Raw genomic sequence first — 16,122 nt, 5'->3', positions numbered from 1 at the left:
TCACACAATACTACAGAATACCAGGGACAACAAGCAACAAAATTTAGTTTCATGAACAACACACAAGGTACAATACCATGGACACCACACAACGTTAGGGCTATCGCACAGTACCACATAACACCAGGGGCATCACACAACACCGTTCAGCACCACAGTATCACAAAATACCATATGGCACATTGGCACCGCAAAAAAAAAAAAAAAAAAAAAATACACTACCACACAACACCAGGAGCATCAGACAACACCAAGGAATACCAAGGGCGCCATATAACACCATGCAACACCACACAACGCTAAACAACACACACCAGGCAATTCCAACGGCACCACACAGCAAACTATATCAAACAACACCAAGAACATTACACAACACCAGACAGTACCACACACCACACATCACAGGCACAACACATTACAACACAATACCACACACCAGGGATGCCACACAGCACCACAAAACACCAGACAACACAAAGGACACCACACAACATCGGACAGCACTACACAACACCACACAACATGGAAACACAACACCACACACACAACACACACACACACACACACACACACACACACACAGCACCACCTACTACACAACATTGAGAGAATTTGCCAAACACCTCATTAATGGAGATAACAGATACAATTTCCAGCGAGAAATGTTAATGGCAGGTAATATGAGTGTGAAACTGACAGGCAGAGGTACTGTGGCAGGATGCAAATACACGCTGAATGGAGAGTGAATGACACACACACACACACACACACACACACACACACACACACACACACACACACACACACACACACACACACACACACACACACACACACACACACACACACACACACACACACACACACACACACACACACACACACACACACACACACACACACACACACACACACACACACACACACACACACACACACACACACACACACACACACACACACACACACACACACACACACACACACACACACACACACACACACACACACACACACACACACACACACACACACACACACACACACACACACACACACACACACACACACACACACACACACACACACACACACACACACACACACACACACACACACACACACACACACACACACACACACACACACACACACACACACACACACACACACACACACACACACACACACACACACACACACACACACACACACACACACACACACACACACACACACACACACACACACAAGCAGGCAAACAATCAAACAGACAAACATATGCTTCAAGTAACTGCCTGGTCACAGTCAGCTGTATGATAATGAACAATGTAAATACAGAACACGGTAGGTATAGCCTGAAAAGGAGAAAAGCAAAGGGGAACAAGTGAAAAATATGGGGAAGAAAAGCGAGCACAGAGGATGTTGGCTAGATCCAGAGTACCATTTGAACGGTGTGCTACCGCTGAGGCAAGTGGGTGGGAGGGGTAATTGTGGCTTATATCAGATCAGTGTCCCCGACCAGAACAAGGGGAGAGAAGTGGACTACGATTCTCACCTTTAATGAAACAGACTTACTCTTACGTGCCAATTTCAAGTTTACCCTCGCTTAAGAAACAAAGATGACTGGGAGATAGAGGAAAGAGAGAAGGAAATGAATTCATATATTACTGAGAATTAAGATATCTGTATTTTAACATTTTCTGGAATAAAAAAAAAAAAACGTTTTTAACATTATAAGGCGAATTCATGAGGTTTTCTGTGACGTTTGTTTAATTGACGGTATTTGAGTTTCTTATGTATCCTGAAAAAATGTCAAGAAAATGGGCAGCCTTCATCATAATTATATTTTTTTCTTGTCTTTCTTTCGCCTCCCCCTTGTTTGTTTTGTTTTGTTTTGTTTTTTTCGTTTCCCGTTTCATTTTCATTCTTTATTCCGGTCTTCCTCTGTCCCTTGTTTCCCATACTTTCTGCGCGTCTCTTCAGTGACCCACGACCTTGTTTTTCAGTAATCCATTTTCATGCAATTTGTCATCCACTTCTCTTTGTAACTTAATTTTTGCCATTTTCATTCGTCAGCAGTGGAGTGTTGTTAGGTTGTATTTGTTTGTGTAGCCTAGATGAGTTATGGCCTGAGACACAATTGATAGCTAAACCTTCACATTGAGGAGACATCAAATTGTAGGGGCCGAATTCAAAGCCAATGCAGAATATGTAGGATAATCGCAGGCTTCCCATCAGTAAACAGAAATATATTAGATTTACTGCTACAGTAATTAGCTAAATATGTCACGATTTCGACCATGAACTTTATAATAATGTATGGAAAATTAGTAATAAGTACTTTTGCTATGGAGACATTTACAAGGGATAAAACTAAATGTACTTACACAAAATGTTCCTTAAGTCAAAGAACCATGGGTGTGGTTGCTCATTACTTCAAGGCGACGAATAAGTCGAAGGCAGGAATGGCGGTGTTGGGGATATTGGTTTTGGTGGTGGCGGTAACGCTGGCAGTAGGTGACGTTGTGATGGCGGTGGCAATATTGATGGTGGGCACTGCACGCTGGACGGAGAAAGTGGTAGTAAAAGTGACACAGGAGACAATAGTCGTAGCGGGGAAGCAGCGATAGTACAAGTCGGAAAGCTGTAGTTGTTACTGTTGTTGTGAGTGGGAAAAATAGGGTGATTGGTACTCCTGTGTGTGGCAGTGGTGGCGACTGGCAGCGATAAGAGATGAAAGGCAAAGGGTGAATTGTCTAATGTTAGAGATGATACTGAAAGGAAAGATGACTGGAGGGAAGAGTTTGGGTAAAAAGTTAGTATTAAAAAGTAAGAGGTGCTGATTCAAAAAACCAAAGGTGATCTTTTCAGAAATTTAAGGAGATGGTTAATAGTGTGGACAATAATGTAGACCCAAAGATATAATAACAATAAAAAAAAAAAGAAGGATGAAAACGACTATAATATTTACAGTATTAAAGCTATGTAACATTTCCCTTTGGATAAAGTTCTTGAGAATTCAGTTATACGTGGAGATTGAAGGAAAGGAGAAATCACAGAAAAATACGACAGAAAGACTTCGCTGACAGGCAAAGCTGCAGAACTGTTGTGCCGACTGGAAGGGGAACACTAATTAATATGATAGCCTAGAGTGAAAATGTAGCGAAAGAAATGATGCTGACGAAGATGTGAACGAGATGATAAGGAAATGTTGCTGACACTGACGATGCAAGAATATCTGTGTCGTCAGTAATGGGTGTGAGAACATGGGAGAAGGAATGTCGAGAAATAAATAATAGAGGCACAGGCGATGAGACAACACATAATGGGAGAAACGGAGCATCGTTGCTAAAAAACACTGGGTAAATGAAAATGATGGGAAACATGCTAGCAAAATCATGGAAATAAGGGAAGGAGGTACATAACTGGTTGGTTAGTGCTAAGCAGTAAAGATGTTCGAGAAGGAGCGGCACTATTATTTATTAAAGAAGATGTGATGGTAGTGATGGAAAGGATGTGCGAGTTAGGAAACAATCACATAATAGAAAAATAGCAAAGTATTTAGATAATGACTGAAATTTTTATGAAAGTACTGAGAAAGCGTATTTTAAGTCAGTTTCGAAATACAGGTTGTAAATTGGGTAATGAATTTGTCTTGTCACTGTGATGGTAGAAGTTTAGTACATTTTTCCTACTGACTCCTGATGATATGAATTAGCTGAGCATATACATAGTCAAAGATTATACACAGTCTTTCAGTCCATTCTTTTCTGCTGAAAGAACTAAGATAACATATTTCTCTTGCTCCGATCTTTATTCAGCAAAAGTACACCATACACAGCCAAAAGCTTACTTATCTAGAAAGGAGCATTAAAGCTGAAAAGCGAATCATGAAGTGAACAAACTAGGTACACGATCCAGTACCTGGAGCAGCTTTAATTTGAACCGTTGTGAAAACTCTAAAAACAGTGGGTCCTTCCAGTACATAAAAACCAGACGAGAGAGGCAGTCTTTCTCGTTAACTTACATTTCGGCTAGACGTGCGACAGGCGGATATTGACTCCAGGGTATTAGGTGCAGACGAGAAGACATTGCTATTATTTTTTTTTTCTGTTTAGTGTACGACAGGGTTTCCTCTTTTATTTTATAGATATTGCTAGACGACGTCCTTCAACTTTGAAAGAATACCATGGACGAAAGGGGTTAAAAAAAATTCAATTATCCCCTTCATTACTATGATGATTTATATTATTAACTTTTAATTTGATTCCATATTGGTAGATAAACTGATGTAAGTCAAGTAAAATTTTTAGCAATAGTGATTACTTTCTCTCTCTCTCTCTCTCTCTCTCTCTCTCTCTCTCTCTCTCTCTCATTTCTTTAGCCCGGTAACACTCGCCTTAGGACAGACGAGAAAATTTGTCTCTTACCTTTGAAGAGTCTTCCTCTTTACATCACCCCTTGTCCCCTTCCGGCCTCCATAATCCCTTCGCTCTCATTGCTTATCTTCTCCCTTGCCCTCACCATATCCCTTCCGGGGAAAGTAAGCGATTATTACGATGCTTTATTTCCTCCATATCTTTAATTACAAGTTCATCATTTGCATGCATACACTTATCTGTAATATATGACATTAATACTGGTGGGTAATGTTAAGGCAGTGGTGTCTAATGGAATTTAATTTATGCTGCTTGTTATTGTTTGGAATAATGAGAGAGAGAGAGAGAGAGAGAGAGAGAGAGAGAGAGAGAGAGAGAGAGACAGACAGACAGACAGACAGACAGACAGACAGAGACAGAGACAGAGAGAGAAACCCAGTACAAATCTGGGTGAGGACAGAATGAAGGATGAGAGCCATTGTTGTTCCTCCCACACTCACACTGCAGTTATCCATTACCTCAATTTTTCTTCCCAGTCTCTCTCTCTCTCTCTCTCTCTCTCTCTCTCTCTCAGTTTCCTTTGTTTTCGATTTTTTAGATTTTTTTTTCCTCCCATTAATTCTCGTCTGCAGACATTCTCATTTTGCTTACTGTTCTCTAATCCTCTACTGAACTCTTCCCTTTTCTCACCTGTGTCTCTCTTTCCCTTCCGTTTTCCAGAATACTGTAGCCTAACCTATTTTATCCTTTCATTTTTCTTACGTCTTTCAAGCTCTGTCTCTTTACCCTCGCGAGCTTAACTTTTACGTCACCCCCAGTCCTTCTTCCCCCCCCTCATAACCTCCCCCCGCCCTTCCCTGCTACTTTGCATGCCAAACTCTAGTGTGTGATACTAACTCAAGGAAGTGAGTGCATGAGTTAGAGAGGAATGGCAAGCAACTGGACATACAGAAAGAGGAGAATGCAAGAGGAAGTGAAACCGATTACGGAAGAAAGTAAAGAAACAGGAAAGAGAGGTTAGCAAGAGATTGACAGGATAAGTGACTATCTGAGTAAAGTATAGAGTAAGAGAATAAAGAAAAATTAAATGAAAGAAGGCAGTAAGGAATATAATTCTTGAGGCGTGAATGGAGTGGAAAAGAAGTTCTGTAAGAATGTGAGAGGGGGGGGAACAAGTGATACTAAATTTCAGCGTAAGAATGAGAGTACGATCAAAGGCAGAGAGAGAAAATGGGGCAAAATAGAAAGTATGACATTGCGTAAGTGAGGGGTAATATTAATATGAAAAAAAGTTTAAGAACAGTGTGAATAATTCTGTAGGGTATACTGTATGATGAATGAAATGAGACGGGAAAAATAATTGATAAATATAAAAGATGGATGATTAAGGCAACAAAAATATGGAAGAAATAGAGGCTAAGATAAAATAAGCGACCTCTTAACTACCTCCCTGATATCCTGACCTACTCCCTGACCCTCTGACTTACTCCCTGACCCTCTGACTTACTCCCTTACCCTCCCTCTGACTTACCACCTGACCCTCTGACTTACTATCTGACCCTCTGACTTACTACCTGACCCTCTGACTTACTCCCCGACCCTCTGACTTACTCCCCGACCCTCTGACCCACTTCCTAACTAAACTCTGACTTAGTACCTGACCCTCTGACCTACTACCTGACCCACTGACGTACTAAATGACCTTCTGACCTTCTACCTGACCCTCTGACTTATTACCTTACCCTCTGACTGGCTACCTGACCCTCTAACTTACTGCCTGACCCTCTGACTTGCTACCTAAATTACTACCTGACCCTCAGACTTACTACCTGACCCTCTGACATCATACCTGACCCTCTTGTTTTCTACCTCACCCTCTGTCCTACTACCTGACGTGACCTACTACCTGTCCATCTGACCCACAACCTGACATTCTGACCTACTACCTGACCTTCCGACCTACTCCATGATCCGTCCCTTGGATCCCTAACCCTTAACTACTCCCGGATTAATTGAGATTCCTATAAATTTCATAAGCGCCCATGGACTGAATGGCAGAGTGGAGTATTAATGTGTACATCTTCGGAAAGCGTATCGGAATCAGTACCGTAAAGGTCCAAGAGAGATGTTTAACAATATGGAAGTCAAATGAACAGAAACCAGAAAAACAAAACAAAAACTAAAGTTGAATGACAAAACAAAATGATAGAAATAAAATTTTTAAGCTATTTAAAAGGTATATAAATCTAAGCAAAATTAAAACTATTACCCTGACGACCACACAGACACTGACATTCTTTTGATACATGAATCCCAGCAAAAGCCTCCGTCGGCTCGTGAAATTGCACACAGGAGCCAAAAATAATGGAACAGAATTAAATTTCTGCGATATTACCCTGGATGAAAACGAATGTGATTGTGAAAGGCGGCAGGCATGAATATGAATGTGAATTTTATTATGAATGTGAATGTTTTACGAAGTTGGCAACAGAAATGTTGAATGTGTCGGATATTGCATGTTCAGTTGGCAGGGAATTCATAGGACAGAAGTATTTCTGAGACGTGATGCGGTTGTGCTTGATATGCAGGTTGCGTATTCTGAAACTGGACGCATTATGAAGCAGGAATTCGTCAGGGATGTGTTCTGAAAATGCTGTTGTGAGTTGCATGGTTTATAATGTGATGTAAATGTAGTAGGTGCGCGAGGTGTGTGAATAATGATGATGATGATGATGCCTGGACTGAATGTTTTGCAACTGTGAGCTGTAAATGAAAAAAGAAAAATGTGTTCAAAACTTTAACTGTGTACCTGCAGGAAATGGAAGGCTCTGTAATCTGGAGTTGTATGTGATGTGAATGTGGGCGGTATGAGGGTTGGTTGAGGGTGATGTGCGATATGATGGCTGCTTGTGGCTGCATGTGGTATGGATGTGGGTGGTATGAGAGTTACCAGAGGGTGTTTTGTGACATGATGATTGTATGTGGCTGTATGTGATGTGAATGTGGGCAGTATGAGAGTTGGACAAGAGTGATTTGTGATATGACGGCGTTGTCGACGGAATTTGGTGAAATATGAGGATAATACGGGGTTATAATCTGAGTGGCTTGTGGTGCCATTGTGGGAGTTGGTGTTAGGTGTGAGGAATCTGAGTGAACTGTTGTACGCTTATGGTTGTTGGTTTTACGTGCGAGGAATTTTTGTGGCCTGTGGTTCAGTTGTGAGTGTTGGTGTTGCGTGTGTGATATGGGTAAATTGTGACGCGAGTGTGGGTGTTGGTGTTATGCCTAAGGAATCTGATTAAACTGTGGTCGATTGTGGACGTTGATACTACGGATGAGGATTGTGAGTGTATTGTGGTACGAGTGTGTGTTGGCGCTATGTGTGAGGAATATACGTTAACTGTGGTGCGCCTCTTAATGTTACGTATTAGGAATTTTTGAGTGAATTAAAGTTTGAAATGTGGTTTATGAATTTCACATAATGATTCGTCTACTCTTTCAGACAGTCCTGCTAACTCTCAACGATTTTATTCTGCTTATGAGCAACGTTTTGAGACGGAAAGATTAAATATTGTGCTCTGGTTGAAGGTATTAAGAACTTTATGGGAGTTTAACTGGAGAGGGGAAGTTAGAACAGGAAAAATTAATACTTGCAGGAGGGGGCCGAATCACAATTTCACATTTTAAGCTAATAGATTAATGTTCAATAGGCAATATGATTACGTATTTGCATAGCCCGTTACACTCTTTCAAAGTAAAATGGGTAATCGATGTTGAGTTTATCAGTTTCGTCTTTTAATAATGCGCCTTATGCTATGCCCGTCGGTTTAACTTTAATTCTTCTTCCTTCTGTATTTTGTTTTCCTTTATTTTCCGTCTCGTCAGTTCCGCTCTGCTTTCATACAACCAGTTCTCTCCCTCTTTTCTTCATCGCTTCCCATTTCTCCTTCGTTCTGTTCTTCTCTCTCTTTCCTCCCACATCATTTATTCATTTTCCCATCTTTTATTTCTCTTTCCTTCTAAATCATTTATTCATATTCCCATTCTTTCATCTGAAATCACTTATTATTTTTCCCATCTTTATTTCCTTATTTTTCATCCCTTTTTATCCCCTCCCTGCTTTCCCATCATGTTTTGCTAATTACTTCCAGAATAAAGAAACTTTGGTGTTTTGTCGTTGTCCCTATTCATCTCGCATTTTAAAGCATTGCATATTTACAGGCTTCCTCGCAGTGTAATTAATTATTCACCTGAGCTTGATTTCAGTTCATTGCTTTTACATTTCTTATCACAAAATTAGGTAGTTTCCTATATTTTTTCGTTTTTTGTTTCCCGTCTCATTAATAATTATTGTTATCTCGAGTGTCATTAGTGGAAAGGTCGGGTGAAAAGTAAAAGAAAATATAATAAAAAGTGCAGCATTAAAAAAGCATACTTAAGAGCGTCCATAGTTCTAACAGGGTTTTATACTACACTCATGGCTTCCTCGTGAATGGGCAGTGAATTGTGATTGGCACTACAAAGGTCAATTAATAATACGCTAAATATCAGTTAAGAATAAATTAAGAGTACGAATGGGCCATACAGAGCTTTTTTTTATCAGTACAGTGTCTGTACACACACACACACACACACACACACACACACACACACACACACACACACACACACACACACACACACACACACACACACACACACACACACACACACACACACACACACACACACACACACACACACACACACACACACACACACACACACACACACACACACACACACACAATGATAGATATTTATGTATTTATTTATTTATTTATTTTTCAGTGGTAATTAGTTATGGCTGATTCCTCGCTTCAGCTGTGAGTTGGTGCATCAGTGGACTAAAAATACACTGATTAATGGGAGGGTGATATACACTAATCGAGTTACACTGGCCAAGTTCATGGTCACAGTTATAATTCGCCTGTCATTTTCAGTGCAGGCAAATTGATTCGATTCATTTATTTGAAGCACAATTACATTCACGTTTATATTTCCATTTACAGTATATCAATCGGAAAAAGTAGTAGCTACATAGACAATAATAATGACACTTTAAATCATTATTTCTGTTTCATACACTTCAGTCGTGTAGCTCATTCTCTCACTTATCCTATCCCACTCCCTTTTGGTATTTATATTGAAAGAATATTGTTCCCCGCATGGGATTATATTTTCCTCCTCTAGTTGGTACTGTACCGGTAATAACTTCTTTACATCCTTCTTGTTCTTTATGTTGTTATACATTTTTGAAAAGTTTGCCTTGATAAACCCCTATATTTCGAGACTCCCAAATTAAATAAAACTGTCTAGTAGCAGTAAAAATAAGGAACATTACGCTGATGCAAGGGGTTAATAGCTTTAGGTGAGTGTTTACCTTGTTAGTTGCATAGAAAGCTTATAGTAGAACTCGTCATCATTTACCACCATCAGCACCATACCTATCGTTTGCCTCCATTACCACTTCAGTACTCAGTTCTCCCTACCTCTACCACGGCCACAACTCTCACCTTCCTGTCTTCACCACCACAGTAACTCACCACACCACCACCATTCACTCGCCAAGGGAAAAACACTGTGGTAAATCTCTTATATCTTCCTTGGCAATCCAAGTAATTTATCTTCTGGTGTGCGTTTTTACCTGGGATTTGCTGTGCGTTTGTTTCATTATCGATGCTGGTTTTGATCAATAAATGTTTTGAGGTATTATGTTTCTGCATGTTAAGTGTTCTGAATATATGACTCTGTGTGTGTGAAAGTATGTGATGTGCCCCTCTATAATTCATCTTTCGGCCTTTCTCCGTTGATGTGTGTGTGTGTGTGTGTGTGTGTGTGTGTGTGTGTGTGTGTGTGTGTGTGTGTGTGTGTGTGTGTTTACGCTTCTTCCTGTATCCTCAAATACTCTTTTCCAAATTCAGTTATTTTTCTTTCTCTTCATTTTCCTCTTACTTCCCTCCGACTCTCCCCAGCGTCCTATCTCTTCGGCTAAAAATGAGGTGGGATGAAATTATTGCCAGTAAAACTCTCTCGGGATGGCAGTATTTTCCCCTTAAATTCTCTGCTCAGGTTTTGGCTAAAAATGGCAGTAAAACGAGAACTGCATGCAGTACGTTAGGCTGCACTTTTACCGTAGCATTCTTATATGATGGGATAAACTTTTGTGATATTTGATGTATTTGAGCAGCATGTAAAAAATAGTATATAGTAAGAAATATTATGACCACACAAAGTTTCACATGCACGTCTCTACTTACTCACTTTCCTATACTGCTGCAAGTGAAGATCTTGTGGTTTGGCGAGACATCACTAAGAAACACGTTTCATTCCCAGCTGTGACAAGGCAGTGGTCTTCAGTCCTCTGCCATACGACACACCAAGTCATAAAATTTGCTCAGCTAATACCATCTCACCAGTTCTGATGAAAACAGTCTCAAATTAAGTATTTCCCTTTCCCAAGTATCAGGAGCGACGACAAGAGTTTTTCTGCCGATACTTCATCCGTACACATTTACAGGCATACAGTGGCATATATTATTCACATGTAACAATTGCACGCGCACACGCATTCAGCTTCATACGTTGTCACATTTGCACACTCAGAAATGAAGCACAAGCACACAGACTCTTAACCACATACATATATGCATACGCACACAAATAGTTACACAGCAAACAGGTATCTGTGCAGTCAGGTGTAGAAATTCTCTGTCTCTGTCTGTCTGTCTGTCTGTCTCTCTCTCTCTCTCTCTCTCTCTGTCTCTGTCTCTGTCTCTCTCTCGTCCTCCTGCCGCCTTTGTGTTGTCACCGTGTGTGCTCAGGTCCATCAGGGTCCCGATCCTTCTAATTGTAGTCTTACTGTGGTTGCCGTCTCTCTCTCTCTCCATTTAACCTCTCACACCTATACATGTGTCTCCGTCCCAGCTATCCTACCTCCATCTCTACTACCTTCACCTATCCTCTCCACCTCTCTCTCCTTCACCTCCACTTCACTGGTCACAACGCTAATACACTTCACGTCCAGTGCTTGAGTATTTTGTCACATGACGGGGAAAAAATCAGGCAGTGCTATTAACAGCATATTTTTCAAGATTATTAAGTCGACGGTGTGTGTGTGTGTGTGTGTGTGTGTGTGTGTGTGTGTGTGTGTGTGCGTGTGTGTGTGTGTGTGTGTGTGTGTGTGTGTGTGTGTGTGTGTGTGTGTGTGTGTGTGTGTGTGTGTGTGTGTGTGTGCGCTTAACTATATCACGTGCAGTTTCTGTAAAGCTCATGTGAGGAGAATGCGGCATGTACTCGTATATTAGTGTTGGCGTGTGTGTAATTCTAGCCCAAGTTAAAAGTAACATTGGTATTCTGTGAGGTGCCGTTGCCATCGTTACTGTGTGTCCTTTATTTACTTAGCACACACTGATTCATTTTCCCCTAAATCTCCCTGCTTCCTCCCGTCGCCTTCCTTGTTTATACAGTATATATTTTTCTGTCACGTGTATCTTAATGTTGGTGCGGTTTGTCTTTGTTATTTCCTTTGTACATGTCAGGTACGTAATTCATGGTCATGATGTGGATAGTATTCGTTAGGTTCTATTTTTCTCGTGGCGTAATGTGACTGTCAAACCACCTGTAAACATGCAAGCCCCTGGATTTCTGGGCCTTGTAAACATGTACTGATTAAACTGATCAGTACCATATTCGTCACTTTATATTCAGTTCCATTCATGCATAGTAAATAGCATCTCTGAGCCAATGTTCTCATGATATATTTTCTCATAATCCAGGTCTCTGCTGTTGTACGATACAGTATGTTTCTACATAATAAAGGAAGTAATGATCTCAACACTATTTTCCATCCCGGAACATTCATATGAATAATTAGGATCATTCATTCACTCATACATCACCCAATTCATTCTGCCGTATCAGGAACATAAAGGACCCGGGACTGGGCTCCTCAGTCCCAACATTGAAGGCGAGGGTGACCAGCCTCACTTACCCCTGCTTGACATTATATGAGCATAAAGTCCCAATAAACCGGTGGATATAAATCTTTACGGGTCCCATTGATTAGAGGACCTTAGCTTATTAAATCACCAGACATCATTTGGTTGTAATTATAGTTACCACCCAAAGCTCCCGGGTTATAGGAAACCATTTGACTTTTCACTCAGTGTAAACCAACCTAAAGACGGTAGTATATCGAGTGAGCGAATGGTGGGTGTCCTCAGCTTTCCTGACAATATTTTTTTGTTTTGTTTTGTTTTGTTTTGTTTCGAGTTCTAGGCAGTCACCTGCTACAGTATCAGACAACTGTTGCGACAGAATTTCATGCCAATATCCACAAGAACGTTTTACTGCAGTGTTCGCGAAGGACACTGAAAAAATTTGGCTAAGTTTTTGCATTTGCAAATTTTCAACGTTAATGCGTGAGGCTGCTCAGTGGCGGAGTCGCGGCCCAGCATTAGTAGGCGTCTGGACCAGATACCTAGCTTGAGTAGCCACTTCCTTCTGTACACATGAGTCCATGACCCTGCTCGCTGATAGTCACTAATTACTTGATCGTTGGCTGTTAGCTAAAGGCCATTTTTTAAAACATTATAATTTATTTCCTTCCCTTTGTTCCTAATTTGGACGATTGTAGTTTCCTCCAGCATTCTAGCATCAACTACATAGAAATTCGTTTCCAGAATTCAGTTTCTGAGAGAGTTTATAGATGAACAATGTTTGTGAGGGAGAAAGCAATGGATAATCTCTTTAAAGAGACACTACTCGAGAAGTGAAGAGGAACACACACACACACACACACACACACACACACACACACACACACACACACACACACACACACACACACACACACACACACACACACACACACACACACACACACACACACACACACACACACACACACACACACACACACACACACACACACACACACACACACACACACACACACACACACACACACACACACACACACACACACACACACACACACACACACACACACACACACACACACACACACACACACACACACACACACACACACACACACACACACACACACACACACACACACACACACACACACACACACACACACACACACACACACACACACACACACACACACACACACACACACACACACACACACACACACACACACACACACACACACACACACACACACACACACACACACACACACACACACACACACACACACACACACACACACACACACACACACACACACAAAAACCATTTCAGAAAAAGCTGAGAGACAGTTATTGTGTTTTTCATTGCTTCTTCGACACTGAAAAAATTCATCTCCAATCCGTCTTCCTGCACCATTGACATTTTCATTCACTATGTTTCTCTCTCTCTCTCTCTCTCTTTCTCTCTCTCTCTCTCTGCCGTTCTCATCAGCATAATCGTAAACTTTATATTCTTCTTTATGAACGATATTCGAGAGTACGAGATGGAGCCGTATTTTCCTGAGCTAGCCTATCAGGAACAAACTCGTCTTTATGCAGGATTAAACACATTTTTCTTGTTCCGGCAGACTGTAATACCGGCTCGAGGTTTAATGTTAGTGTTATGCGGGTTCCAGAGGGGGAGGGAGGTTGTGTTTGTCTTCTCTGTATTTTCTGCTTTAGGTTCAATATTATAATTTGCATTGACCTTATCATTTACGTATTTCACTCCGAATGTAGTAGCTGATGACCGCCATTGTTACACGTGTATAGCATGGTTTTCTAACTGCTTTTATCTCCTTTGTGCTGGTGGTGAACTCTGGACATAGTACATCAGGAGGAGGGTATAACTGCAAAACCAAACTCTTTACTAACAGTTTAGTTTATTCTTAACTACCAACTGCTGATTTTATTCCGCGGAACTTTGTGAGAGGGCAGCGTGATGGGGGAGGAAAAACTGATTTGGAGGCGATTCGTTCATAGTCATCCTTTTCGGGATTAAGGGTTCTGGTTGTAGACAGATAAATAAATTTAAATAATTTCAAAGCAATCAAAATAGGAACCACGTTACCGAATGATAATGCGCTTATACCATGTCCGTGTGCGCATATATGAAAGTTTATCTCATTTATATAGCTTATAAAAAAAAAAAACTATGTGATTAAGTGCAGTCACGTTGAATTTAATGAAGGGTGCCACGAAATAACAACCAAGTTTAGCCCTTGATGAATATCCACGGCTGCAAGTGACTGTTATCATCTGCAGTGATCACTCGGTTTCTGAATATGTGGATTAGGTTGCCTTGACTCACTTGCCTATACCCGTACCTCACACTACTCATCCTTGCTTCTTCACATCCCTATAGTCCATTTATTAATCTGCACCACCTCCATCTTTCAACTGTCACTCCATTTCCACCCCTAATTTCACTTTCCTGCCATTTCATAGCACAGTCAGTTCCTTTTCCCGAACATTCTCTGCTCCACCCCCTTCACTTTGCTTCGTTTAAATTTGTTGACCTGACCATCTGCCCGCTTCGCTCGAGCTGACCACCTCATTTTGTTGTCCTCTGTGTATTATGACTGGTTTCCATCATGACCTAATTGTTTTCTTTTTTTCACCCTATCTTTTCCTCCCACATATCTAACCCCGTCCAATCACTGTTTCCAATTTTTCTAAGCCTCTTTATATTAATTCAGGTCACACATTTTCCTTTGAACCATCAGGTAATTAATACAGCATCACTTGAACGGTATCAGGACCTTCACAGACACCCATCCTATGGTGGTGTGACAGCAGTGAAGTTGTAATAATTAGTCGTCGAATAATCACCACTTGTAAAGCCTCATTAAAGTTACTGTAAACACCGGTACCGTCGTGTTAATGCAGCATAACATGACATCCGTCCTAAAATGAGCACTGTGGTAAGCATCCCTGTTCCCATATTTAGTCACACATCTGTAAGCTAATATTAAATGTAATTAAACCATCCACAGGATACGCATATACCTTATAATGAGATATTGTTGTGATGTCGCCGTAAGGTAACGAAGTTGGATTCATGCAATTGGAATGTAATTAGTTTATGTCTGCAAGTTTAGTCATTCATAATTTATAGACTGGTTATGCAGCTGATGTCGTGAAATTGTATATAAAACGAACGCGTAAGTTGTGTATATTAACGCACATTTTTCTACATCCAATTCAGTAAGTATAACGTGATACTGGTAATGCCTATTCGTATCTCTGCAACACCATTTACCTCAAAATAAACTACAACAGTTTTCACTTCATCTACACCAGATTAATACCAGAGTTTTTCAAGACCATGATTGCCACACCAATCATGATCTTGAAATACTGAAACAGTGTCTGTTGAATTATATAGCAACTGTTTTTAACACAAGTGATCTTAATTTGAACACAAAACATTTCCATCGAACTGATGTCTGGAAAACAAAGTACGGAGGACTTACCATGCTTCAGGAGATGCACGGTTCTGATTGCCCTGTATATTCATTTTATATCAGTAGCGGGAAGGAGAAGAAAGTTATAGATGAACCAAGACAGTACCCTCTGTGTTCCCTTATTAACCTTAACCCCTCGCCCCACTGCCCTCACTTTCCTCACCCCATTGTCCTCACTCCCTCACTCCACTGCATTCACCCGCACACTCAACTACCCTCACCCCTTCACCCCACGGATAGGAAAAT

Source organism: Coenobita brevimanus, chromosome 13 (genome assembly GCF_032717465.1).
Source record: "Coenobita brevimanus isolate Jiangsu-jjx chromosome 13, ASM3271746v2, whole genome shotgun sequence".
In the NCBI taxonomy this organism is placed as follows: domain Eukaryota; kingdom Metazoa; phylum Arthropoda; class Malacostraca; order Decapoda; family Coenobitidae; genus Coenobita; species Coenobita brevimanus.
The sequence above is the reverse complement of the archived record's forward strand: the minus strand, read 5'-3'. Positions refer to the sequence as shown.